Here is a 25597-nt window from a genome sequence, read left to right as displayed (position 1 = left end):
ACAGTTGTACGTTGTGATTGCAGTAGAGGTTACGCGCTTGTAAATGATCACTGAAATTCATCACACTGTCCGCCTCAGAGGACTGAATGTTACCAAACAGGAGTTATAACTCATCCCCGAAATTTCAAATTCCTGGGCCTCATCGGAATCTGAATTTTTAACAAGCTCCCTCAGTGGATGTTTTATTCACCAAAATTCGGGAGCTACTGAACTTAATAATTTATTTGGCCCTTACGAATTTAGGATTCCATAAAATTCCAATCTGGGTGACAGTGACAAAACGTTCCCTCGTGTCAAAGAGGTATGGCACAGGATAATTTTAGCTGTTAATGTGGACTATGAATAATCTGAAAGATGAAGAACTCTGGAAGTTAAAAAAAAAAAAAGTGTTTTAAGCTCGGCAAACCTCTATCTGGGGATCAGATTTAGAAGCAGATTTAGAGGAAGGATTGCACGTGGGGGTTAAGTGACCCAGGCCTGGGCAGAGAGTCCCTTTGCCTCTGGCTACGTCTGCTCCCTTTTGCAATTCACAAGAATGCAGGCTGTGGGAGCGAGAGGAGCCAAAACAGGCACTGGTGTAATTTTGCTATGCTTACCAGCATCGTTCTCATTCCTGGGAGTCTGCGTTTTAAATAATTGTAATAAGCAAATGCATCCCTTTCCAAATCTCCGAGGCCTATTTTACTGTTCGAGAAATACAACACAAGGGCCTGCTGACGTCCTTGGAACGCCGCTCCTCTCCCTCGGAAGAACAGAGCAAGGGAAAGCCTGGCATTCTAGCTCTTTGGCCCCTCATGTGGACTATGCCGTCATCCATGTCCATGGACTGCGTTGCTATCTTATCTACCTTTCCATTTGGGGATCAAGTGTTATTCATTTTATATATATATATATATATATATATATATATATATATATATATATATTTTTTTTTTTTTTTTTTTTTTTTCTGTTACTCCAAAACAAGAAGTGCTCACCCTCTGGTGCAGTGCCCTGGTGTGTGAGATCACATTATTGATGGCTAACTCTTGTCAACTCCTGGGGACGGACCACAAGTTGCCAGCAGCTGCCTGCAAACGGCCTCCACGTGGGCAGAGGAGGCCATGAGGGGATCCAAAAACCAAAGAGGATTTCAACACTCGGACTGTAATAACTGAACGGTTTCTCAACAAACAAATAATATAGAAAGAAAGAATGCAGGAGAGCTAAGGTGGGGAGCGATGAACTCAGCACGACCAGGCTCAAAGGTACAAGCCTATTGCAAGCCTCCTCTCTGGTCAGCAGAGGGAAAATGGAGCCCGGAGTCACTCTCTCCTGCTTGCCTGTGTCCTCCCTCCCTCTCCAACCCTCTCTCCTCGCCTCTCTCCCTCTCTTCCCTGAGTCAACACTTACATGAGCACCTTTTACCCAGATCCAAAAGGGGGGTGGCGACGTACAGTCAATATGAAAACCATAGTTCCTTTGGAGGACCTTGCAAAGAGTGGGAGCCTGATAGCTGAACGATGACAAATGGCATAAAAGTGCTTTAATGAAACTAAGTGTCGCAGGAGCCCAGAGGAGCAAGTACCTTGCTCACCACAGGGAGGCTTTCTCACCTTCTCCCGGGGGTCCTCATCCGGGGGAGATCTGGCCTCTCAATAGGCATTTGGCCATGTCTGAAGACATGGATGGTAAAGGACAAGACAGCAGGAGGAGAAAGAGAGACTTCAGGTGGTGTTATAGGTCTGTCAACCGCGAAGGGAGAGAGGGAAGGAAGGGGGATGGATCAGGATGAGCCACGGACCACAGTGTGGCCCTGTAAAGGTCATGGTCAGGCTGAGGAGTCCACGAGCACCTGCTGCCCTTCAGAGCAGTCCTAGAATCAGGCCCTTCTCTAGTTGTGCCTACCACGCTCGCTGGCTGAGAGCGTCTGGGAAGACCATGGCCTTGGCGCGAAGGCCACGATGGATCCAGAAGTCTGGCCGCAGAAGCTGTCAGCTCACAATGCTCCTCCCAGGAGGTGCTCCCCAGGAGGGACTGAGTGTGCACCTCCACGGCCAGCCCACATAGACGGTGACGCTGTTTCGGTTGCTAAGCCAGATTCATTATAGGTCTCCATCTTCCTTCCAGAAAGCTAGGCCACTCACCCGCCCTGAATGAGGAGAGTGCACAACGACTCTAAATTTTCTTCCTAAAGACTTTTTGTTCTTAAAGCTGCCGGCCTGATCTTTTGTTATGTGTACCTGTACAATACTAGCAAGAGACTTGTCCTTCTGTGTCACAAATTAAATGAAGCAAGGTCAGCACACACACACACACACACACACACACACACACACACATGCATTTTTTATAATATCTATTATCTCCACAGTGCATTGCCTATTGGTTTCAGAAACCACCTTTCTGGGGCACCTGGGGGGCTCAGTCAGTTAAGCGTCCAACTTCGGCTCAGGTCATGGTCTCGCGGTTGGTGAGTTCGAGCCCCATGTCAGGCTCTGTGCTGACAGCTCAGAGCCCAGAGCCTGCTTCAGATTCTGAGTCTCCCTCTCTTTCTGCCCCTCCCCCACTCATGCTCGCTATCTCTCTCTTTCAGAATGAATAAAAATTTTTTAAAAATTAAGAAAAATATATATATATATACCACCTTTCTGCCAGGATTCAGGATCTTTCAGATGTTCGAAGAATCCTCTCTCGGCAAATAATGGAAAGCAGTACAGGAAATATCTGATATTTGATGTCATTTTATTTGGAAGGATACAATGAGGCAGTAAAACTCCTCGACTAGTTTTGGCACCTCGGCTCCTCTCTTGGCACCTTGATTTTGGCAGGCCGAAAACACCATCACGTGGGGAACCATCTGCCTTCGGTCGCCCCTCAAGAAGAAAACATCGTTCTCCTATCATGCTGTTGACTGCACTGGAGCCCAGTGGGTCCCTTAGGAAAGGATGCACACGTACCCAAAACCGAAATCTGTGCTCACTGCGACCAGTCAGAGCATGCTGTCTCTGGGATTAACGCAGCCCGCGCTCAGGCACAAAAAGACCCTACTGTCACTAGCCAGTGTTTGGGCGCATTCACTGCTGGACCGCAAGGAGCCGCTCCGGTGTTGTGGGTTTAAGAATCGGGTGTGGAATATGAGGTGGCCCTGGGTGGAATTTCTTAAGATCCAACCGCCGGGAATAACTCTTCTGAACCAGAAGGGAGAAGGTAACAGGAGGAAGGAGACACAGTGTTTATACGAGCTGTGATGTTCAGGTCTCATCTTTTTTGGTGACATTTGGAGGAAAGTAATCCTAGCATTAAACCTCGCAGTGAGAACGCTCCAGTTCGCACCCAGCTTCAGGAAATGCGAAGAGAACGGCGCGCAGTTTGGTCGGCATGCTCGTGGCATTTAGAAAATCCTATCCCGTTAACTGGTGAAATTCGCAAAGGGAAACGACCCCACATCAGGTGCTTTCCTTTGGGGAACACCACACGCGCACGTGGGCGAGTTTGCAGGAAAAGTCCCAAGTTTCCCGCTCTCGTGTCCCAGAAACAGCCAGGGAGCTGAGGAAGGGGGACCCTCTCCGACTATTATTTTTCCAGAGGATTCAGCGTCTTGATTTTATCTGGAAATGATTTCGAGGAGAAGACGAGTTACCGCACCACGCCTCATCAATGTCAGAAGGCTTATCATACACAAACGGTCAATAATGACTTTAAAAAGCGATTAGGAACCAGTTCCTTTCTCGATGCGGCACACACTATAGTAATAATCCAAATTGCCTGTGACTTATGGGTATATTTGGCAACAACCATAGTTCCCACTGTAGTGTGAAATTAACACCACAGACTGGAGCTGTGGCATTTATTGAGCACGAGGGAGCCGATTATAGCCTCATAAATTCAAAGGCAACCTCTGCTATTACTTAATTAGAATCAGTATCTATGCATAAATTACAGCAGCAATAACTAGTACTGTTAAAGATTTGTCAGCTTCCTTATTATCCAACAACCCCTTATTTATCGGCGTAAACCTATAATTTAGGGAGGTTGTAAGTTGTCTGTAAAAATGGTTCAGAGGGGAAAATTGGCACATGGTATCCTGGAGGCCACTGGTGTTTTGTTTCTAAGCAAATACTTAAAATATTAATCTTATGCTGTTGCTTTAAATAATAAAGAATAAAACCACCAGATCCCGAATACGTCCCTAATAATAAATTTTTCTGGCTACATATGCATGTTTTTTATAGTACAGAACTTCATTTTAAAATAAGTGTTGTCTTGGTTCTTTTCCTCCTAGAATTGTTTTCTTTTTAAAATTATTGTAAACCAAACTTTATACACATACATACGCTCCTAACGAACATTAGATTATTACCCTCCAGATCCATTTGTATTCTTTGTTCCTGTGTATATTTCTTTTATGTAGTTGCAATCGATGTGCACATTTTATTTTGGGTCTGGCTTTTTAAATTTTGGGCTTAACATTTTTTCAAATGGGCGTGAGCCTCATCAATATAGTCTATATATAGCTCAGTCTTCTATCATGTTAATCTTCTAGAATACTTCAGAAAGATGAAATAATCATAGTCAAATATCTTTGAATCATGCAAATATATATTCCAGCCTACGAGGTCATTTTTCGCCATAGGAAGAGCCAATTATGATAAATCTATTAAACTACGAAACTATTTCAGGGAAACAGTTGATTGAGAATGTGGAAGAGGCTCATGAAATAAAATGAATTCATTTTTTGATGCTATCCTGTTTTTCATTTTTATTTTTTTTAACATTTATTTTTGAGAGACAGAGTGAGACAGAGCAAGAGTGGGGGAGGAGCAGAGAGAGAGAGACCCAGAATCCGAAGCAGGTTCCAGGTTCCGAGCTGTCACCACAGAGCCTGATGCGGGGCTCAAACTCACCGACTGCAAGATCATGACCTGAGCCGAAGCTGGCTGCCCAACGAACTGAGACATCCAGGTGCCCCGGTGCTATCCTGTGTTTTTAAATATCATTTGGCTAAATTAACAATTTTTCAACTGTATGCTTTTCTACTCTGTAGATGCTACGTATTTCATTTACAGAGTTAGAGCCACATAATTCACAAAATGATAAATTGCATAGAAAGGAGCAGGTAACTCTCTACTTTCAATTACAGTCAATATTTTTTTTTATTCTTCAAATGGATATAGTCTAGCCGTTAGAAGTTCAATATTTTTAAAAATCATATTTAAAATTTTTCCTCTGTACAATTGTTTTTGGTTTTTTTTTTAAAGGTTTTGTCTGAATGGGGCGCCTGGGTGGCTCAGTTGGTTAAGTGCCTGACTCCTGATTTCAGCTCAGGTCATGATCTCACAGTTCATGAGTTTGAGCCCCACATCAGTCTCTCCCTCTCACTTTGTCCCTCCCCTGCTCATGCTCGCTCGCTCTCTCTCTCTCTCTCTCAAAATAAATAAATGAACATTTTTAAAAAAGGATTTTATTTGAAGTAATCTCTACCCCCAATGTGGGACTTGAACTTACGACCCCAAGATCGAGAGTCACACGCTCTCCTGACTGAGCTCTCCAGGAGCCCCTGTACAATTTTTTAAAAATTACATTAGGGTAATCATTTAAAATATGGGATATACTACTGCTAATAGTAAATTATTATCATTATTGCTGTTATCATCCATCCCAACAAATGTTTCCAGCCTCCCTTTCCTTGTTGTGGTGTGGGTACAGTGTGGGCATTTTAATGTTAGGAACATTAAGTAAACAAACGTTATTCGGGGCAAATGAAAAGGTAAACAGCCATTTTCAAGCCTGTACCTGACTGTACAAAATTGAAAAAAAAAAAGTCAGGGGCAGGTTTGAGCAAAGGAATTCAACTACTAATATCATAGTTCATCTGCTTTGCTATATAGGGTGTCTATCTGCCTCCAAAACTTAAAACTAAAAACTAGGCTGACCCACCCACACAACATACAGATGAAAGCCAGCAAGAGTGGGCTTCTGGATATTGTATCACTATATACTGATGCCTGGACTCATGAATTTGGCTGCCGGAATGACAGAATTGGGTTGGCTCTGTTTAATCCCATCAAATACTTATAAGCTGTTATGATGATGAGTGGGGGAAAATATTGCTGGACTATGGCAGCTATAATAAGTGCGTGGGTACAGAAATGCAGAGAAATTACTGTAGACAGGCTCAATTTATCCAGAGGGAGGGCAGAATGTGGAATTCTGCCTGCGTGGAATAATTTCTGGGTTTCTGGTATGACCTTGCTAGTGAAAAAGAAACAGGAGAGCTTTCTGCTTTCATATTTTAAGCGAGAAGTCATCACCTAAGACATTGAAGGACAACATAATTGCAAACGATGTCGAGGGGGGTATATTTTAAGAAAGTCAGACCATCTTAGTGTTGGAAGGAGAGTTGAAAAAAAAAGTTTAAATTTCATCCTACTTCCTAGTCAATAGAATAATTACACGTATTTCATTTGTAGTAGCGTTTGATGTGTGTATAAAGGGTGAGGGTGTGTTAATTTAAACCTGTACCCACAGAATTTCCTCCTCTTACTTCCTCCTTCCTCCAGAGCTTCTGGGATGTGTGTGAGGACGGAAATGGCAGACGCCTGGAACAGATGAGATAACTGAACATAACTGGGGCAGGTAGAGGGGTTGGGAGGAGCTGGGAGAAGGAAAGCGAGTTTGGGCAGAAATTCTGCAGAGTACGACTTTGGAGAGATACAGGGGAAAGAAGACATTCTTGGAGAAGGTTAACTGTGTGATGTGGTATGTAAACTCAAGGGACTGCTGGGAAGGATTTTCCTCCCTTAAAGGCTGGGTCTGAGTCAAGTAAACATATACGATGTCCAGTTAAATTTGAATTCCAGATAACAACAAATAGTTTTCTGCAAAGGTCTGACCCAATTATTGCGTGGGACGTACTTAGACTAAAAAAAAATTTTGTGGGGCACCTGGGTGGCTCAGCACTTAGGCGTGTGATTCTTGGTTTGGGCTCAGGTCATGATCTCATGGTTTGTGAGACAGAGCCCTGTGTCAGGCTCTGTCCTGACAGCATGGAACCTGCTTGAGATGGTCTCTCTCCCTCTCTCTCTACCCCTCTCCCTCGCTCTCTCTCTTTCTCTCAAAAATAAATAATTTTAAAACATTGTGTTGTTTATCTGAAATTCAAATTTAACTGAACATTGTATATTTTTCTTTGCTAAGTCTAGTGCTCCTACCACGAGGTAGAATCAAAGATAGACCTGTCAAAGACAGACAGGAAGGATGCCCAATGGGCATTACCTGTCTTCTCTGTTTATAAAATTCAGAACGTAATTCTGGCAGTGTTACCAGTTCTTTCTCTGGTTTGAAAAAATTAGATCTTTAAAGTAGGGACGATGAATGTTACTAAGTACTAGGCGTCTGGTAAGAAGGATAACGTGTTAATATGAAATGATGAAGGCCCGAATGCATACAATTTAGAAGAACAAAAATCTAGTTTTTCAAAAGCTGATTTAATACAGTTTATCACCAAGAGCCATAAAAGCTCCGAATCACTTTCTAATTTATATAAAGTAGAAATTCTATGATGTGTCTTTGTGAATTTGCCTAAGTATACATCTGCATTTATTGAATTTCCAAATCCACAATATACTAGGAGAATTGGTTGTCATGTCAACGTTGATGTATTTTACCGAGTGACTATTTTATTTTTTATTTTTAAGAAAGCCAATTACGCAATAAAGTCAAAGAAACATTGCTGCAGAAAATAGACAAATAGGGATATTTTGTATGTCTTCTAATGTACATGGATTAATACTAACCAACCACAGCCAGAAATATCCCTTCTGGCATCTTATTACCGAAGATATGACATATAGAATATGAGCTATTAAAAGATATTGCCTTTGCTCCCCTGGTTCAAGAATTATATTGAATTCACATTCATTAAATAGCCACAAAGTGCACCAGGCTGTGTCATATGGGACGTGAGTGTCTTTCAGGTGAGGACACTGTTTCCAGGAGCCCTTGGCCCGTGATATTTCTGCGTATCTAAAACATTTTTTTGTGAAGCTTCAACCCCAACTCACCCTACTATTTTTAGATGGATCATAACGCGTGCCATCGGTTAGCAATGATGGTTTTCTCCTCTTAATAAGGAGATACAGTTGTATATGCTGTTGCCAGAGAAGGTAGTTCAATTTTTACTGTCAAAGGGGCCAAATACCTACCTTTTATGAAGCCCATTTCCCGTTGCTTTTGAATGTCCCCATGCCCTGAAAGTCGGTGTGACAGCCAATCACAGTTAGGTATATTCTTCCTGCATGGGTAATGAGAGTTACACTTGTGATGGCAAATAATAATAATAAAAATGATATAAGAATGAAGGGGATGATGATGATCATATCAATAGCATCTATTGGTCTACTCAATTTTGGTCTACTCAAGCCTCCCTATTTTGGTCTACTCAAGCCTCCCTTCCCACCATTCTTTAGGTAATTGCACCTTCTATCCTTTGGGGATGGCTGCCTCTCTCCTCATACAGATTTAGTGAATGTGCCAATTACGCCGTGCAAGACATTCACGCGCATGCATGTATTCATATACCTCAGAGACTGGCCCGGCCATGATCAAATGACTCAAATCAGAACAACCTGAGTTTTAGGAACTTACCGTTTGGCCTTCAAGGACACTGGAAGACACTTCACAGACACTGAGAGGAAAATATGTTCTCACTTTCTCCTGGGGTTGCGAAACTGAGATTATGAAGACTTACAGTTATCTCTGGTCATGTCCGTCCCCATCTAGTCACTCATTTGCAGTGGGGATCGATCATAAAGCAAATGGACTTCAGAGAGCAGGGGTGACACTCTCAGACTTCCTGGCATCTCTAAGGCCAGTCCTTTGCCTCGACACACCATCCTAGTTCCACGACACACGAACCGGTATGTTCGACTTTTTCTTAAGCTAACTTATGGATGAATTGACATGGCTGCCATTGTTATCAGAATCTAATTTAGTGCCCTGTATCAGAGACTGCAAACTTGCAGCTTCGTAGGCATGTCCAAATTCCACGTTATGAGTGCCAGGACACCATTATAACCGTTATTCCCAAAGTATGTAACACATTGGATAAGAATCATAAAAAGATCATTCTTTTTGTCCATGGGCCTATTTCAAATGCACTAATGAAAAGAAAATACATTTTGGGGGATTGTTTCATCAGATTCTCCGGGAAGATTTTAATGGGCTAGCCATACACAGAACTCTGGCCCCCTAGGTAATGAGGCCATTCCCTATTGTCAAGTCACATAGAATAAGAATAGGGAGGGAGATTCCCTAAAGAGATGCTGGGTAGACCAAGGAAATAAATGGATCACTACAACAGTATCATTTCACTTATTATTATTCTCGTCCCTATAAAGTAAGATCTACTTTTATTTTTGCAGATAAAACAAAAACAGAAACAGCCTCACAAAAGTTCAGTCATTTGCTCTAGCAACCCAAGTAGTCAAGAAAAGTTGGATTTCAAACTCAGGACCATCTGGTTCCCAAACTCCCTCTCTCTTTCACCATGATGCTGTCCAGGAGGGCGATGGCAAGAGGTGCTAAACTTCACTAGTAGCTGATTGTCCCTGGTGGAGGAAGCAGAGAAATTGTCATGTGGCGGCATGGTGGTATAAAGTCAACCCTGGGGAAGAATCCGCTTATCAGATTTAGAACCAATCATCCTCTGTCCAGAAAAGTGACTGAGGTCACTACATGAAAGAAGGACTTTAAACTGGTGCCTATGAAGACAGACATGGAGAACAGAGGAGCAGTGAGACTAGGTCATCAGATAGATGGTTTCATACCAAATTAGTGAGGAGAATGGGTAAAGAAAAAGAAGTAGGATGACTCTGGGCAGCCCCTAAGGAATTTAACTCAGGAGGCAAGTTATAAGCACTTCTCTTCCTAAGATAATCCTAAAAGGTTATTATTTCCTTTCCTAGCAGTTCCTAAAGACGCTCTAAGCATTCATTTCCTACCAGAGTCAAGAGTGATCATCCAAAAATGGTTTTTACCATATTTAACCAGGGATTGAGCCCAAGACCCACAAATCAAAATGTTAGACTTCTAGTTGCTGGAGGCACAAGAGTAACCTGTGAAGGCAGTCAAGCCATCAGGGCAACAAGAAGTGGGTGGAAGAGGTGGGGCAATGGTTGTTTGCCAATTGGTAGGGCAGTGGTCCTATATTTTAAGGCACCGTAAGACCATTCTGGGTGTTTTCCCACTGATTGGAGCTTTGGTTCTACCCTTTTCCTCGTGAGAGCCAGGAACCAGCAGCTACTTTTCATTGCAATACCCTACTTCCTGCTGCCAGGCCTCTTGGGAGTCTGGTCTACCCCAGGTTAGACTAGATAGAAAGAGGTTAGAATCAAAACACACAAATGTTCAAATGTGTCCAAAGCAGGTTCATAATGTTTTCTAGACATGAAGGCATTTCTCTGATGTTTGTTCTCATTAATCTTGCCTTTTTCTCTTTTGCTCAGAAGACCTGTCTTCATATTCACTAGGGGCTGAAGTTGAACAAAAGGCTTACCCCAGATGTTCGTGCATATCTCTGCTTGTGTACTTGAAAGGAAAACCTTCTAAAGGAAGCATTCTCTACCAGGTCAAGCCATGGGAGGAGAAAATAAAGTCTGAAAGGTTGAAATGAAAGACAGAGGTATGGGCAGGTGCCCGAGGGAAGAGTTAGGATAAGAGATAGAAAGTGAGTATGTTGGTTACAGTTAGAGAGTTGGTGCAGGCAACAGGTCATGCCTAAGTGGATTAGAAAAAATCAATAATGTATACAATCTGGTAATTATAAAGCAGAATCCGGGATGCAGGAAAGTATCTAGAAACCACGTTTCTAGGTGTTAAGTGGGAGCGAAGAGGTACAGGTATTACACCAGAGCCATGATATTTTATGAGCTGAGCTGTGGACAACCTGGTGTATGAGCCCCCAGTGCACTTAAATTCTTGATGTTCCTATAGGTCTCCCCCCCCCTCAAAAAAGGTGGATGAGGCCAAATTGGATTAGATTAGAGTGGATTGGACTAGACTGGATTGAATTGAATTGAGTTGACCTCCAGTGGCTGAAGAGACAGGCAGTTCCCAATAACCAAAACCAGAGAGTCAGAGAAGAAAAATCATATAACTTTCCACACTCTGAGAACAGGTTGGAAGGGGAAAAAGAAAACATTTGATTTCTTAATCACAAGATTTGGCCCCAAGCGTCTTGTGTTTAATGTCTGAAAAGACTATCTGGTTTGCCAACTTTCTGTTTTGCACGACTGCCCAAATGGGTTACAGCTGTTCAGTTTAAAAGCTCCTGACTCTAAACCAACTACATATCTTATTCTTATGATTTGAATGCCACATGAATCTTTATGTACTTTTTCGGGGGAATTTCATATCTTCCCTTTCAGAAGGGACTGAAACTCTTCTTCAATGAGTTGAGTCTTCCTCAATGAGCCAGAGTTGTGCATGTCCCCAAATGCACTCTATGACTACAGGAGCAAGTCATGGTATGACCCTTTAAGGCTTCCACTTCTAGTGCCTTCTAGTTTTCCCCAGGATCTCAGAATATGTCTGCACAAGGACAATCCAACAATATGTCCAGGAATAAGCTGAGGTTCACCAAAAATAGAATGGAAGAGATTTTTCTGGTCTAGTAAAGGTTATTTTTGCATTTCTTCTTTCACTTTCTGCTTCTTTGTCCCTATATACAGAAGTCATCTGAGGTTTCCTTACAAGTCTTATGAACTTGAGATGTCTCTACATGGACCATCTACAATATGAGTAATGTTAGAGCTCACTTGGGCAGGAGACGTGAAGTTTTATGGATCACATACAATTGAATACATCCAGAAAGAAAGGAAGACTAGAGCAGGGAATTTATAAAGTCCTGTTCCAGGGCCAGGAACTGAAGAGATGCTGCTGGAGAGGTCATCTGCAGTAGAATGTAGGATGAATTCTACCCTAAAAGTTACTTTAATGGCTATCAGTCCATTCCAGTAGCTTGGTAGACAAATGAGGTAAAAAAGCATAGGAAACTCGGATGTGTGGGAGAGCCAATATCAACAGAACCAACTGGGTGGCATCATCATCTAGGTCTGTGTATGGATTCAGGACTCTTGCCAACTTTTTGAAGGATAAATGCCAGAAGCAAGGAAGGCCGACTGCCCCCACAATCACTTTTTTGGATTCAGAATAGGGCTCTAACTAGAACTAGCAATAGAAACCCAAAGAGAAACCACAAGAGGCAGAGGGCAGGAGCAAGGTCTTAGTGTTCATGCTGATGCTGCTTAATCTAAAGAATAAATAAACAGGATTAACATACCAAAATTTGTCCCAGGATATGGATGTCAGCAAATGACAGTGGATTCTATGTAGCATCCTTGGAACATTCAAATCCCGCTTGAGGAGGGCCAAGGATATTCATAATTATTACCAAGACAGGAATTGGCATTATAGGTCATGGGTGTTACGGCACCAACTCTGAGCAGTTAGAGAAGTCAGGGACAGCAAAACAAAGCAGGTGCTGCTACTTCGCTCATTCCAAGTGCTGTGATGTAGATCAGCATCGAGGAAGAAACAGTTAAATATTAAGGAAGCAGCAGACATCCGAATTTAATACTGTGTATCTTTTAAATCAGTGATTTTTCAAAATGTAACTGGCATAAGAATCATCTGAGGACCTTGTCAAATGTCAGATTCTGATTCCGTACGCCTAGGGGAGGGCTTGAAGTTCTGTGTGTTTGAGAAGTTTCCAGGGGCTACTGCTGCTGCTGCTCCACAGGCCACACTGAGAGCAGGAAGGGTCTAGAACAACTCTGGCTGCTCGTTAGCTTCAAACAATGCTGACGCCTGGATCCCATTCCCAGAAACTCGGACTCCATTGGCTTGGACTGGGCTTTGTGTTTGGGTGGTCTAAGAGCTCCCCTGGGAAATTCCTTTTAGGAATCCATTTAGAGCCACTTCAGTTCTCCCATGGATATTAGCACAATGCTCTTCTTTATCTCTTTTAGTTTTTAATCCTCCCAATAAGTTCTCTATTCATAGTCCCAGGGGTTGTTAAGTGTTCAAAGGGCTAGGCGCTCTGGGTGTTTTTTCAATCACGAAACATCTCAGGGTAATACATCTTGTTTAATTCTTTGTTCAGAAGTGATAACATTGTGTAACTCAGAGATTTTTTTTGTTTACCTTTTTTTTTTGACCTCACTGTAAAAAGAACCTTTCAAAGTATTTTCTCAGAGTAATAGGTAGATGGAAAATTTATATGTTCCCATTCTCTTATAAACCATTTCTTGCCATCAGCAGGCTTCCTACAGCCCTCTTCTGTTGTGTTCATTTACTCAGGCTGCTTGGATTGTGTCCTAATGATGTGTTTGTTCTCTCATTACCCTCATAGGCTCCAGCCAACTCCACGAGCACATTCTTAGGAAGTTGATGTCTTTGTTTAATTCCGCATACTTCTCCTCTTAGAGCAAGAGGGCAGATGAGGACAGCTATCAGTTACGAGATGTGTGGAACACATAGATAATCTAGCACTCTATTGAGAAAATCATCTGTGCGAAGAAGATCCAGTAACTTTCCACTTCCATCATCCATTCTCTCAAATCTTGCTCCTTCCCAACCCCCCTCCCCCGCCTCCTCCCACCCCATTCCACCCCTACTTTCTATCATCCCAGAACAGAACGTTTACATTATTTGAAAGGTCGGCTTCTGAGGACTTTGATTCTCTGTTAGGCTGATTTTTTTTTTCTTATTTGCTGTTGTGCTGTAGCATTCCAGAAGCAAATTTATCCTAGACACTATGCCTACCTACATCTGGGGTGGGCTGCCACCAAAAGGATTTTGGTTTTGGCCTTGCAGTGTGAACAGCTTGGTTTCCCCTAAGCAGAGATGAGTGAAAGATGAGCGTGGTTTTCTTTACAAGATTGTTTTAAAATATTTAATACAAAGATCTAAGGTTTTTTCTCAGAGGACCTTTCAGCAATGTTTTCCAGACTACACATATTCCTCATTAGTGGGTTGTGAAATAAATTTGGTGATTCTTGACCAGCACTGTTTTTAAGAGATGGGAAGAAGGGAGAAGAGAGGGCAAAATATCAGAGAATATCTCACATTCTAAGTGTAAGGGTAATCTTTTTCTTTCTTTCTTTCTTTTCTTTTTTTTGACAGAATTCCCATTTCAATTATATAACTACAGATTGTATTACTGTGAGCTGTGTTTAAAAAGATTGAAAGCCACTGTCCCAAAGCGATCATCTGTCAGCCCACCTTTATTCACAATCTTCCCCAAACTATTATAACCTAATGATAATTTATTATGATTTTAAGATCTTCGGATAAGACATCAGTCTGCTGTTTTGGCACAAAAAGACAGTCTGCACAAAAAGAGCCCTCTCAAGATGAAAACCTCTAATTTCCATTTTTAATCATATTGGAACATTGGATTTTATTTGGTTCACTTTTGTGCAGTCTCCTCCTGGTCTATCAGGCTTCCTAAGCAAAGACCTTTTTCTTTTCTTCAGTTTACATTTATTTTTCCCCAAACACTTCAAGACCCTCTTTAAAGTTTTTTATTTTTATTTTTATTTATTTTTTATTTTTTTGAAGCTGCTGTGTCCTTTTTAGGAGAAAGGAAAGATCAATGGCTCTTAAAATCAAAGGCTCAAAAGGAACTGAATTCCCATAGTTCAATAGTGTTCTGGACTGCCACTATCCCTGGGAGTTCACAAAGCCTTCCCAGTGGATAGAATAGTTTGAAGGGAATCGGATTGGATCTTCACCCTTCACATATTTTCCTTCCTAAAACTGAATAGACTGGGAATATATTACAGTCAAGCCATCCCATTTATAAATGCCCTCTTCCACTTTACAAAAGAGGCATACAGTCTACTGCATCTTAATATGGTGCACTGCTCCAGGGTGTTAAAAACCCATCAGACACCAAATGAATTCAAAACACTGGTCTAGGTCTGGGAAAGTGAATGACCTTAATGACTGAGTAACAAATGTACGTGCCTACCAGGTAGTTTCCAAGTCATGCTTTTGAAAAATTGAAAAGGCAAAACTGTTGTTGGATTGTAGATCATTAACAATAATTTTTCAAAGTCTATCATGGAACTTTTGACAAATAGCTCAAAAGGAGCTCCAAAAAATTAGAAGAAGCTCTGAGTATGTGAATGGGGCTTGCCAGTTAGAAGGTTTTGCTTTAGGCTCAACAGATAAGGAACCAGCTATTACATTTGGACAGCCCCAAGTTTCAGATAAGAAGGACTTTGCTCTAGGGTCTTAAAACTCATGTTTAGAAGGTAAATTGAGAAAATTTCTAAGAATATAGAACAAAGAAAAATATGAGAGTAAAGAAAAATGGCAATAAGGATTTATCTAGGAGGCCCAATGTCTATCTGATATAAGTTCTAGAAAGACTGAATAGAGAAAACAGAAGGGAAAATTTCAAAGAAACAGAAGCAATTTTCTACAGCTAAAGAAGAACATGGATGTCCACACTGAATGGGCCTTTGGGTGCCCAGCTGAATGAATGGGAACAGCCCCCCAGATGCACCATCATGATATTTCAAAGGATCAAAAATAAACAAAAGATCCTAGAAGCTTCCAGCTCAAACCCAGGCCCCCACAACCAAAAAACAATGTGTCCCATCAACGACTAAATGCTAGAAAACTAAACAGGCTGTTGTCAATGTTCTGAGAGGACTGTATTCAGCCAAACGATCAATCCTGTGCAAAGGCAGAATAAACATATTTTGAAAAATAGAAGATTCAGAAATCTTCCCTCCTAGTATGCTTCCTAGAAAGTAATTTGAAGACATGTTGTGACATTGTAATTTATAATAAGAAATATATATATGGTCTTTGTCCTTGTTTCTGGCACAGATTTCTAAAACCCCTGACATTTCCTAAGTGAGGAGAGGATAAAGGTATCTCCTTATGTAAATGAGGTGACTTCTGGAAAGCACTTAAGGAAGGGGAATGGTTGGCAGGAGAACCAACCATGTGGTTAGAGGGTTATAACTTTCAGTTTCACCCCCCTGACTTTCCAGGGAATGAAGAGGGGCTGGAGGTCAAATCACTTGCCAATGGCCAATGATTTAATCAATCAAGCTTGTGTAATGAAGTGTCCCATAGAAAGCAAAAGAAAAAAAAAAAGACGTTTGGACAACTCCTGGGTTGATGAGCATGTGGAGATTTGGGGAAGTTGGCATACCTGGAGAGGCCACAGAGGCTCCACACCTTTCTCCCACACCTTTCTCTGTGCAACTCTTTTATCTAGTTATTCCCGAGTTGTATCCTTTTATAATTATCTGGGAATCTAGTAAGAGAAATGATTCTCTGCATTCTTGGAGCTGTTCTAGCAAATTAATCCAATCCCAGGAGGAGGTTGTTGGAAACTCTGATCTATGGCCACTTGGTCAGAAGCACAGGTGACAACCTGAACTTGCAATTGAGTTCTGAAGTTGGCAGTGGGGGTCGGTGGGGAGGCCTGTGGGCCTGAGCCCTTAACCTGTGGGATCTGATGCTCTCTCTTGATAAACAGTATCAGAATTGAGTTCAATAGTAGGATACCCAGCATGTGTCAGAGAATCGTTTGTTGGTGATGTGTGAGAAGCTATCCCCCCCTTTCTCCGCCACACACACACACATACACACACACACACACACACACACACACACACACACACACACACTGGAAATTGTCTCAGAATGTCTTTTACACTCTGGGTAAATGAGAGAGTAAACCCAGAAAGAAGAAAACATGACATCCAGGAACATGACAAATCGAATCCAGGAGAGCAGAGAAAGGAAGAAAGTCCTGACATGGTAACTTTGAACAGAAATAGAGTAAACCTCAGATTCTAGGAGATCTCTTTGGGGGTGGGATGGGTAAAATGTTGAAAGGTTTCCAGTACCTCTCGACCTTTCTCATATCATGGCACACACACACACAAATGATACTATATAATATATATCTAGTACACTGAAGTAAATGAAGAGGGTGTATGCCCCTGAAGGCCAACCGATCTGTGCGCCTTGAGCCTTGGGCCCGCCTGGCTGACCTGAGGGCTAAGGGATCAAGAACCTGGCTGACCTGGAATCCATTCTTGCAATCAGTTGCTGGGAAGCTATAAATTACACAATGTGATTAAAATCTTGGTATGATTTGGTAATAAAATAATGGGTGGCTTATTTTCAGAGAGAGAGAGAGAGAGAGAGAGAGAGAGAGAGAGAGAGAGAGAGAGAGAATGAGAGAATCCAGTCAAATTTTGGGCTGGAATAATTATTTTGTAGTGACATTGACCCATGGAGGAAAAACATGTAATCTGAGCACACTCTTCGAGTCTTCAGCAAAAAATATTTACAGAGTCATAATATGGTACTTGCTGATTTTCACCTTTTTAGAATCAAAAACATTACCATTGTCAAGGAAAGGGTGTAAAATGTAAATATTCTTAATATTGACTGTATTTTTAAGAAAAGCCAGCTAATGGAGGTTGAGGGATGAAAGAGGCTGAGGATCATGGAAAGAGGACTAACGACTTTATTGTATGAATTTGGAAGCTAAGATGTATTGTCCATTAAAGGGCGAGTCTTCCCTCAGATGTCTGTCATCTACTTCAGCTATTGGGTTCTCAAGGAAATGAAATATCAGTCTTTCACCCTTGGGATGTCCTTGATTGAGAGAGAAGGAATGTGAAAATAAGTGCTACCTCCAAGGCACCAAAGGGTGAAAATTAAAAGCAACTAAAAATGGCATTGGAAAGCTCCCAAGAAATGAAGACATGAGAAAGATTTCATATTTCTGTTGCCAAATTGCTATTAGGAATTCAATAAATGCTAAATGCTGAGAGAGAGGTTGAGAGTGAGAGAGAGAGTCTGTGATCTATTAAATAAGAACCAAAAAAAATAGGTTTAAAAATCCCCTTTGAAAATTCATGGAGGGACTATATAATATGGAGAGAGGTAGGAGAGACAATAAAATAGTTAAATCCTCATGATTCATGGCAGGAAGTCAATAGGCAATGCCTAAATTTGATACATCAAGGAACATCATAAGCATATGATTTAGCATATGGAGTAACTACTAGAAGAAGTAAAAACTGAAGAACTTTTCCACCGTGTCCCCAGGACCTAGAACAGTGACTGGTTTACTGTATATACTCAATAAACATCTGCTGAACAAATGAATTGGCTGAATAATGGGCAATAATGAGGAAGGGAAGAGGGAATTTGATACTGATGCTTACGTGCTTTATAAGCCTGAGGGGTTTCATTTAGGTGCCTCTTTCCTTGCAAACAGAACTCCTATTTCTACCCCTCAGGGAACGTGATCCCATCTCTAACTAAGGGGTATGTCCCGATTAGTCCAATGAAGGATAGGTATTATCTCTGCTTTAAATGTCTGGTAGAATTCTCCAGGGAAGCCATCTGGTCCTGGACTCTTATTCGTTGGGAGATTTTTGACAACTGATCTAATTTCTTCGCTGGTTATGGGTCTGTTCAAGTTTTCCATTTCTTCCTGTTTGAATTTTGGAAGTGTGTGGGTGCTTAGGAATTTGTCCATTTCTTCCAGGTTGTCCAGTTTGTTGGCATATAATTTTTCATAGTATTCCCTGATAATTGCTTGTATTTCTGAGGGATTGGTTGTAATAATTCCATTTTCATTCATGACTTTATTTATTTGGGTCCTCTCCCTTTTCTTTTTTTTTTTTAATTTTTTTTTAATTTTTTTTTAATTTTTTTTAACGTTTATTTATTTTTGAGACAGAGAGAGACAGAGCATGAACGGGGGAGGGTCAGAGAGAGGGAGACACAGAATCTGAAACAGGCTCCAGGCTCTGAGCTGTCAGCACAGAGCCCGACACGGGGCTCGAACTCACGGACCATGAGATCATGACCTGAGCTGAAGTCGGAAGCTTAACCAACTGAGCCACCCAGACGCCCCCCTCTCCCTTTTCTTTTTGAGAAGCCTGGCTAGAGGTTTATCAATTTTGTTTATTTTTTCAAGAAACTAACTCTTGGTTTCATTGATCTGTTCATTACCCATGGTAATTCTATGCCACCAGCCAGTGATTGAATTACAGGATGTCACGTGGCTCAGTTTTGTCCAATGAGATATTAAGGGAGGATTCTTGGGAGACTACTTGCCTCTTCTTTCTCTCAAAGTTATCCTGAATTTGATGCCTGGCCTGACAAAACTATCTCAACACCAAGAGGGAGCTAGTCTGAGGGAAAAAAAAAACCAACGTCCACACAATGGCAGGGCATGGAAAGAACCCGAGTCCTTAAGGAATGTCAGCGAGCTCACAGTTCAACCATCTCTCAACATGATTTATATGCAAGATAATAAAATTTCCTTTTTGTTCCAACTAGTTGAGTTGGGAGCTACTGTCATTTGTTCTCAAGGCACAACAACAGATAAAAGTCTCTCAGCATTTTTTGGTAACAGTAAACATATGCCTGTGTTAATGTTTATGAAAATAAAAGATAAAATGAAACTGCATAATTTCATCCTATTACAATAGAAGGGTATTTTTAAAGATCTGTGTTTAAATTGTCATGTCCTCCCAACTTTGGTGGCCAGGTTTCCAGCCCCGGTCGTCCTCTCCTCTATTTTCACTCTGATTCTTGTTTTCCAAGACAAATTTTACAAAAGCTCTTCTCCTCCAGTCTGATAACCTCAGAAATTTCACAATAAACTCTAGTTGAAAGGGGAGACCTCTTCCTGGAAGCAAAAAGGAAAGCAGAGAACATGGCTACATTTGCCTATTTAGTTTTCTTATCATGGTATTTGTTCTTTCAACAAAGTGTGAGACAAAGTCAACGGCTGAGAGGGAATGGAACATAATGAGCGCAAGATACGAAGCGAAAGGAAAAGACGTAAATGAGTCATCTCGAGGACGAAAGGAAATAAATTACAGATGTAGAAGGAGTTTGAATGGGATATTTCCTATTATTTCAGAACTTCACTTAGAGCCCCAAAGCTGAGAGAAATTGAAGGGTCTGCTGGATACTTGTATGAAGAGTCTGCAAAAAGGTAGCAAAATGGCCTAGTAATCACGATGTTGTACAGCCTATATAACCATGGTCTGAGAATTCACAAAGGAGGGTTGTTTGGAAAGGAATCTAGAGAAAAGGGGTTTAGAATGAATCAATTTAGGTTAACTGTACTGCCTTCTCTATAGACAGTAGAAGGTTTGGAGGGCCCCAAGGGAGCAATCAGAGGGCATCTTCAGTAAATAAAATGTAGAGCTACGGTTGCTTGCTTCTTGCTTTCACCTGTTCATGATGAGAACACAAGAAAAGAGCTCAGTTAGTGGAATCATCCTGAAATGGGCTGATCCAACAGACCAAGCGTTGTGCCGTTTGCTGCAGGGTGAGCGGTCATCAAAGCAGGGAGTCAGATATGAAGATTCTTACAGCATCTTTGCTGAAAGAGTTCTCTCCCTTTTTTTTTTTTAACATTTATTTATTTTTGAGACAGAGAGAGACAGAGCATGAACGGGGGAGGGACAGAGAGAGAGGGAGACACACAATCGGAAGCAGGCTCCAGGCTCTGAGCCATCAGCCCAGAGCCTGACGCGGGGCTCGAACTCACGGACCGCGAGATCGTGACCTGAGCTGAAGTCGGACGCTCAACCGACTGAGCCACCCAGGCGCCCCAAGAGTTCTCTCCCTTTAAGGCACAATGAACCCAAGGTTTAAAAGGCTGTTTACTTATCTCTTGGGAAGGTGGTGGAGAAGGTGGTGGGGTACGGAACCTGAGGTGGTAGGTTTCTCTCCACTGGGGGAGGGGGTCACTACAGACAAGAGAAAAGCCAGCAATTTGAATATCTGACCTGACAGAGGTCAACTGACAGACAAGTGACAACTTCCGTCAGCCTTAGCTGAGTGAAAAGTTCTTTCCTGATCTCCAATTCATTCATCCTCTCTTGATCTTGAGGCTTCCAGGAGCCCAAAGACACCTAACAAGGGTTTGGGTTGGGGTGGGGGTAGAGAGGAGAGAAATGGAGAAGCAAAGTGAAGAAACATTGAAAATGTGCACTCTGCTCCTCTTAAGCCACGGAACATCCTCCTACTATGGGTTAGTCCTGAGTTGGGGAATAGGAGAAACTTTGAACTGGGTGATAAGCTTGAGTTGTAATTTAGACTGGACTACACTTTTTTCTTTGACATCAGAATGTGTCTGTTTGTGGCTGAAAGTGGTCAGGCAGCATAGAATATGCCTAAGATGCCATCAGTGGGCAAGGAAGAGAAATCCTTGTCACTGAGCTGGAAAGCAGTGGCTAGAGAAAAGTAAGGAACTTCCTGCTTTGTCCCTGGAAGTAAAAGCCTATTCATTAAACCTGTCATACTCGGTGAAGGTATTGTGACAGACCTTCCCGACAGCACCCATTTTGGGCTTCTAGTCATGGCTTTCAAGTGATGCCAGTCGGCCATATTGTGATTTCCACTGCTCTCCCCACCCCCACAAAATATTCTGCTCCTCCAGTATAGACACAGAAGCGAAAAGAAGTACGTTGGGTTTGACCAATGTTCAGATTTTGCTATATGAATACATAAGAAGGGAGTGAGGACAAGTGAGCTGAAGATGTTTTCAAGAAAGTAACTACAGTGAGTGATTAGGAATGGAATCCAAGTGCTGTGAAGGGGAAAATAGAGACAGCAGGAGGAATAGAGAAAAGGAGGCAGAGTTATGGGGCAAAGGCATGGACAAGAACTGTTAACAGTTTAGGAAACTACTAGAAATAACTGTTAGAATAAGTTATAGTCTCCAAGAATGATTTGATAAAGATTTTAAAAAATAACTAAGTGAACTTATTTGTAAATAGGTTGAAACATTGTCTACCAGTGAAAATATATTTCCATCAACACTCTGAGAATCATTTAACCACGTCATCATTAAGTAAAAATGCGGAAGAGATTGAGATATAATTAGATCTTCCTTTCCTCTTTTTCAAGTGAGGTAGGCCACATCTCTCTGACCTTCCCAACTCTGGGAAGCCATTCAAGCCATTCAAGCCATGAACACTATGTTTTAAGATCCAGATGCCTCTCCCTGCTAGTTATAACCATACGGTACTAGAACAACCTCTGCTCTGTTATACCATATCCATGGATATAGCCCATTTAACAATCATAAAGTATAGAGACTAAAAATGAATTTGAAAACATATCAATTTATTATAAAGATACTTAATATCTGGATGTTTTGCTAATTATATTATTGGTGCTTTTACATAAATGAATATTTTTTAAAGTATAGTTTTAGAGTCCTATATCTGAAGCACAAGAGATTATTTTCAAAGTGCAGAGTCCAGGATCAAACCACAACCCAAATGATTTACACTCTCTGAGGGGGAGAGAAGGCCTGAGAATCTGTAATTAAAAAAAACTCCCCCAGCTAGTTTTTACACATGAGACAGTTTGGGGGCTGTCTTTAAAAATCAAGGTAAAGTATCCTCAGCCTAATAAATAAAGAATACTGGGGATTTAAGTTGAAGATTTTAAAAAGGGTATATATTGAAGTGTGTGTGTGAACTCAAAATTAGATAAATAAAGGCCGTTCTACAATTGTCCTTTGAAGTACTGAAATGGGCTTGTTTCTAGAGGATTTATCAATAACCTACCTTTACTGACAAATTCAAATGGAGAGTAAAGTTGGATAATTCCATCTCCCTCTCTCTCTTTCTCTGTCCCAAATTCAAATCCTACTATTCCATCAGAAAGCTTGGGTCTGAGTCATCCAAAAAAAAAAAAATTCCCTTAATTCTGACTTTCCATTTCTTTATGTACACTTTGGATCAAAAAAGAAAAAAAAAAAAACAGGGGGTACCTGGGTGGCTCAGTCGGTTCAGCATCCAACTTCAGCTCAGGTTCATGACATCACTTTCAGCTGTCAAGGCAAGGCCTGCTTTGGATCCTCTGTCTCCCTCGCTCCCTGCCCCTCCCCACTCACTGTCTGTCTATCTGTCTCTCTCTCAAAACTAAATAAACGTTAAAAAAAAAAAAAGAAAATTATTTCAGACTCCTTCTTGGTGAGAAGTGAAAGGTTTTGCATTGCAAATCAGGGTTCAAGTACATTTAAGGGCATTTTGTTTCCCTCTGAATACTTCTGTTCAAATGATCCTCTTTGTCTCCCGTCTCCTCAGCCTTTCTTGGCTCTTCTCGACCCCTGTACCTCTGTACCCGACCGAGTGAAATCATGAGCATTTCAGCTCTTTCTCAATTTTTGGCTTTTCCCAGCACTTATCTTCCTGCCCAAGGTCGCTCACCTCATTTTTAATTTGCACAAACCTATTCTATTTACAGAGATTAGAATTTTTTGCAGGCTCCTTGAAACCCGTTGTCTGTACTCCTAAGTGTTTGTCCTTTCAAGACTTCATAGCTTCATTTGTTCCCCCTCTGAACCTGAGCGAAGTAGATCAACTATGGAGGGAGCATTTGCGGAGATGTAGAGATTTTTAAGTCTGGTTCCCTGCGCTTTTTAGAGAGAAGCCATTCAGCTTTTCAATCCTTTCATTTAGATAGTTGCCCTAGGAAGAGATGGCAGAATAATTCATTTTTAAATTGGCTCATCAGAAAATGGAAAGACTCAGTGGCCATTCATCTCATCTAAAACAACTCACTCCTCCCCAACAATCTGTGTGTGTGTGTGTGTGTGTGTGTGTGTGTGTGTGCACGCATGCACCTGTACACGTGTTTATAAAACAGAGAGGAGAGAGAGAAAGAACATCTACCTCTGGTAAAGCACCATGATGACTGCCCTGCGATACACAATGATAATTACAACGCACTCTGTACTTTCAGAGGTGTTTTCCATGTAAATTTGGAGGCAGATATGTCCACAGACACTAAGAGGAAGCTGGCAAAAGGGGCTGGACTGGAACAGCTGAGTCTAGGCTTCCTACGCACGCCAGCATGGAAAAAGCCAAGGCTTTAGGGGCAAATGCACCTGATTTCACATCCCAGCTCAGCTTTTCTGTGACCTTGAGGAAATGGTTAACATTTGCTGAGCCTCAGTTTCTAGGTCTTTATTTTTTTTTTAAATATTTTTGTTTTCAACGTTTATTTATTTTTGGGACAGAGAGAGACAGAGCATGAACGGGGGAGGGGCAGAGAGAGAGGGAGACACACAATTGGAAACAGGCTCCAGGCTCCGAGCCATCAGCCCAGAGCCTGACGCGGGGCTCGAACTCACGGACCGCGAGATCGTGACCTGGCTGAAGTCGGACGCTTAACCGACTGCGCCACCCAGGCACCCCTCTATGTCGTTAAAGGACAGCAGCACCTAGTTCCTGGGGTGGCTACAAAAAAATAGAGATCAAGTAGGTAATGTGCCTAGCTCGTGGTAGGGGCTTAATAAATAGGAGTTATTATTATGGAAATAGCCAGCAGGTGGAAGTTTGCAAATCGAGCTCACTGCAACTGTACCTGGAATGCGAAATCAACAGGCCTGGATCCAAATGCAAATCTCCTTTTATTTCAAGAGGTTGGCTCCAAATTAGAACATAGTTTTTAGGGCAGGGGTCTACTTTCAATGCTGTGTAAGCAGTATAGGCCATGGTAGAGACTTGGAGGTTAGCAAAGCATGTGAAAACAAAGAGCCAACTAAAAACCCCATAGTTTTCTTTTTTTTTTTTAATGTTTATTCTTGAGAGAGAGACAGACAGAGTGCAACCACAGGAGGGGCAGAGAGAGAGGGAGACACAGAATCGGAAGTAGGCTCCAGGCTCTGAGCTGTGGGGTCCGAATCCACAAACCATGAGATTGTGACCTGAGCCAAGGCTGGATGTTTAATTGACTTGAGCCACCTGGGCGCCCACATTGCACCTTATTTAAAGGATAGGTGTGTATGTGCTGCCATAAATAAATGTCCGTGACATACCGATGTGTGAAGAATTTGCTTTTGTTTTATAAATCCATTCCCTCAGCTTCTGGTGATGGAAATATATGTTGTGTGGAGACCATCATTCCCCTGTTTCAGTCAAGATGCTTTGGCCAAGAGGCAGGTTCAAGACTCAAGCTAAACCATCGGACACTTTCCTGGGAGTTTGAATCTCAAATGATATTTACACAAGCATGAAAAGGGACAGAGCTGATACGTGCCAATGACAGAGCCCTGAAGAGACTCCGTGGGCTCCTGCTACCACAATGCCCTGAACTGCTGGTTCCTGTCCTTTCCAAAGATCTTCACCTAACTCTTCAACCTGTGTTTCACTTCTTCCTTAAGGAAGAAATATGATGGGTCGCCTGGATATCTCAGTCGGTGAAGCATCGACTCTTGATTTCGGCTCAGGTCATGATCCTACAGTCCTGAGATTGAACCCCACGTTGGGCTCAGCACTGGGCATGAGCCTGCTGAAGATTTATTCTCTCTCCTCTGCCCCCTCCTCCACTTGCATGTGTGTGCATGCGCGCACAAAACATTCTTTCTCTCTCTCTCAAAAAAAGGAAGAAATATGCTTTAGTACATGAATGAGCTTTCTTTTATGTCCCCTACATATGGATCTGATCTCTTAAAATTGTTTCCAATAAACTACTTTTCCTTTTAAGGTAGCCAGAGTAGACTTCTATGGCTTTTATACAA

At 41.8% G+C, this 25597-nt stretch overlaps 1 long non-coding RNA gene across 3 annotated transcripts in view; it reads right to left on the bottom strand.

Annotated features, from left to right (window-relative positions):
* Nucleotides 1-2703: 2703 nt before the first annotated feature.
* The window catches only part of LOC109493737, a 296535-nt gene continuing 273641 nt past the window's right edge, over nucleotides 2704-25597 (bottom strand). For all 3 annotated transcript variants that reach the window (XR_006588703.1, XR_006588702.1, XR_002737844.2), the window contains 2 exons: nucleotides 8187-8275; nucleotides 2704-3590 (listed from right to left, as the gene is read on the bottom strand). This is a non-coding gene — a long non-coding RNA (uncharacterized LOC109493737). The remainder of the gene's footprint in view (nucleotides 3591-8186; nucleotides 8276-25597) is intronic.

The sequence above is a fragment of the Felis catus genome, chromosome D4, assembly GCF_018350175.1.
Source record: "Felis catus isolate Fca126 chromosome D4, F.catus_Fca126_mat1.0, whole genome shotgun sequence".
Classification (NCBI taxonomy): domain Eukaryota; kingdom Metazoa; phylum Chordata; class Mammalia; order Carnivora; family Felidae; genus Felis; species Felis catus.
Note: the sequence above shows the minus strand (reverse complement) of the source record. Positions and strands in the feature narration are given on the sequence as shown.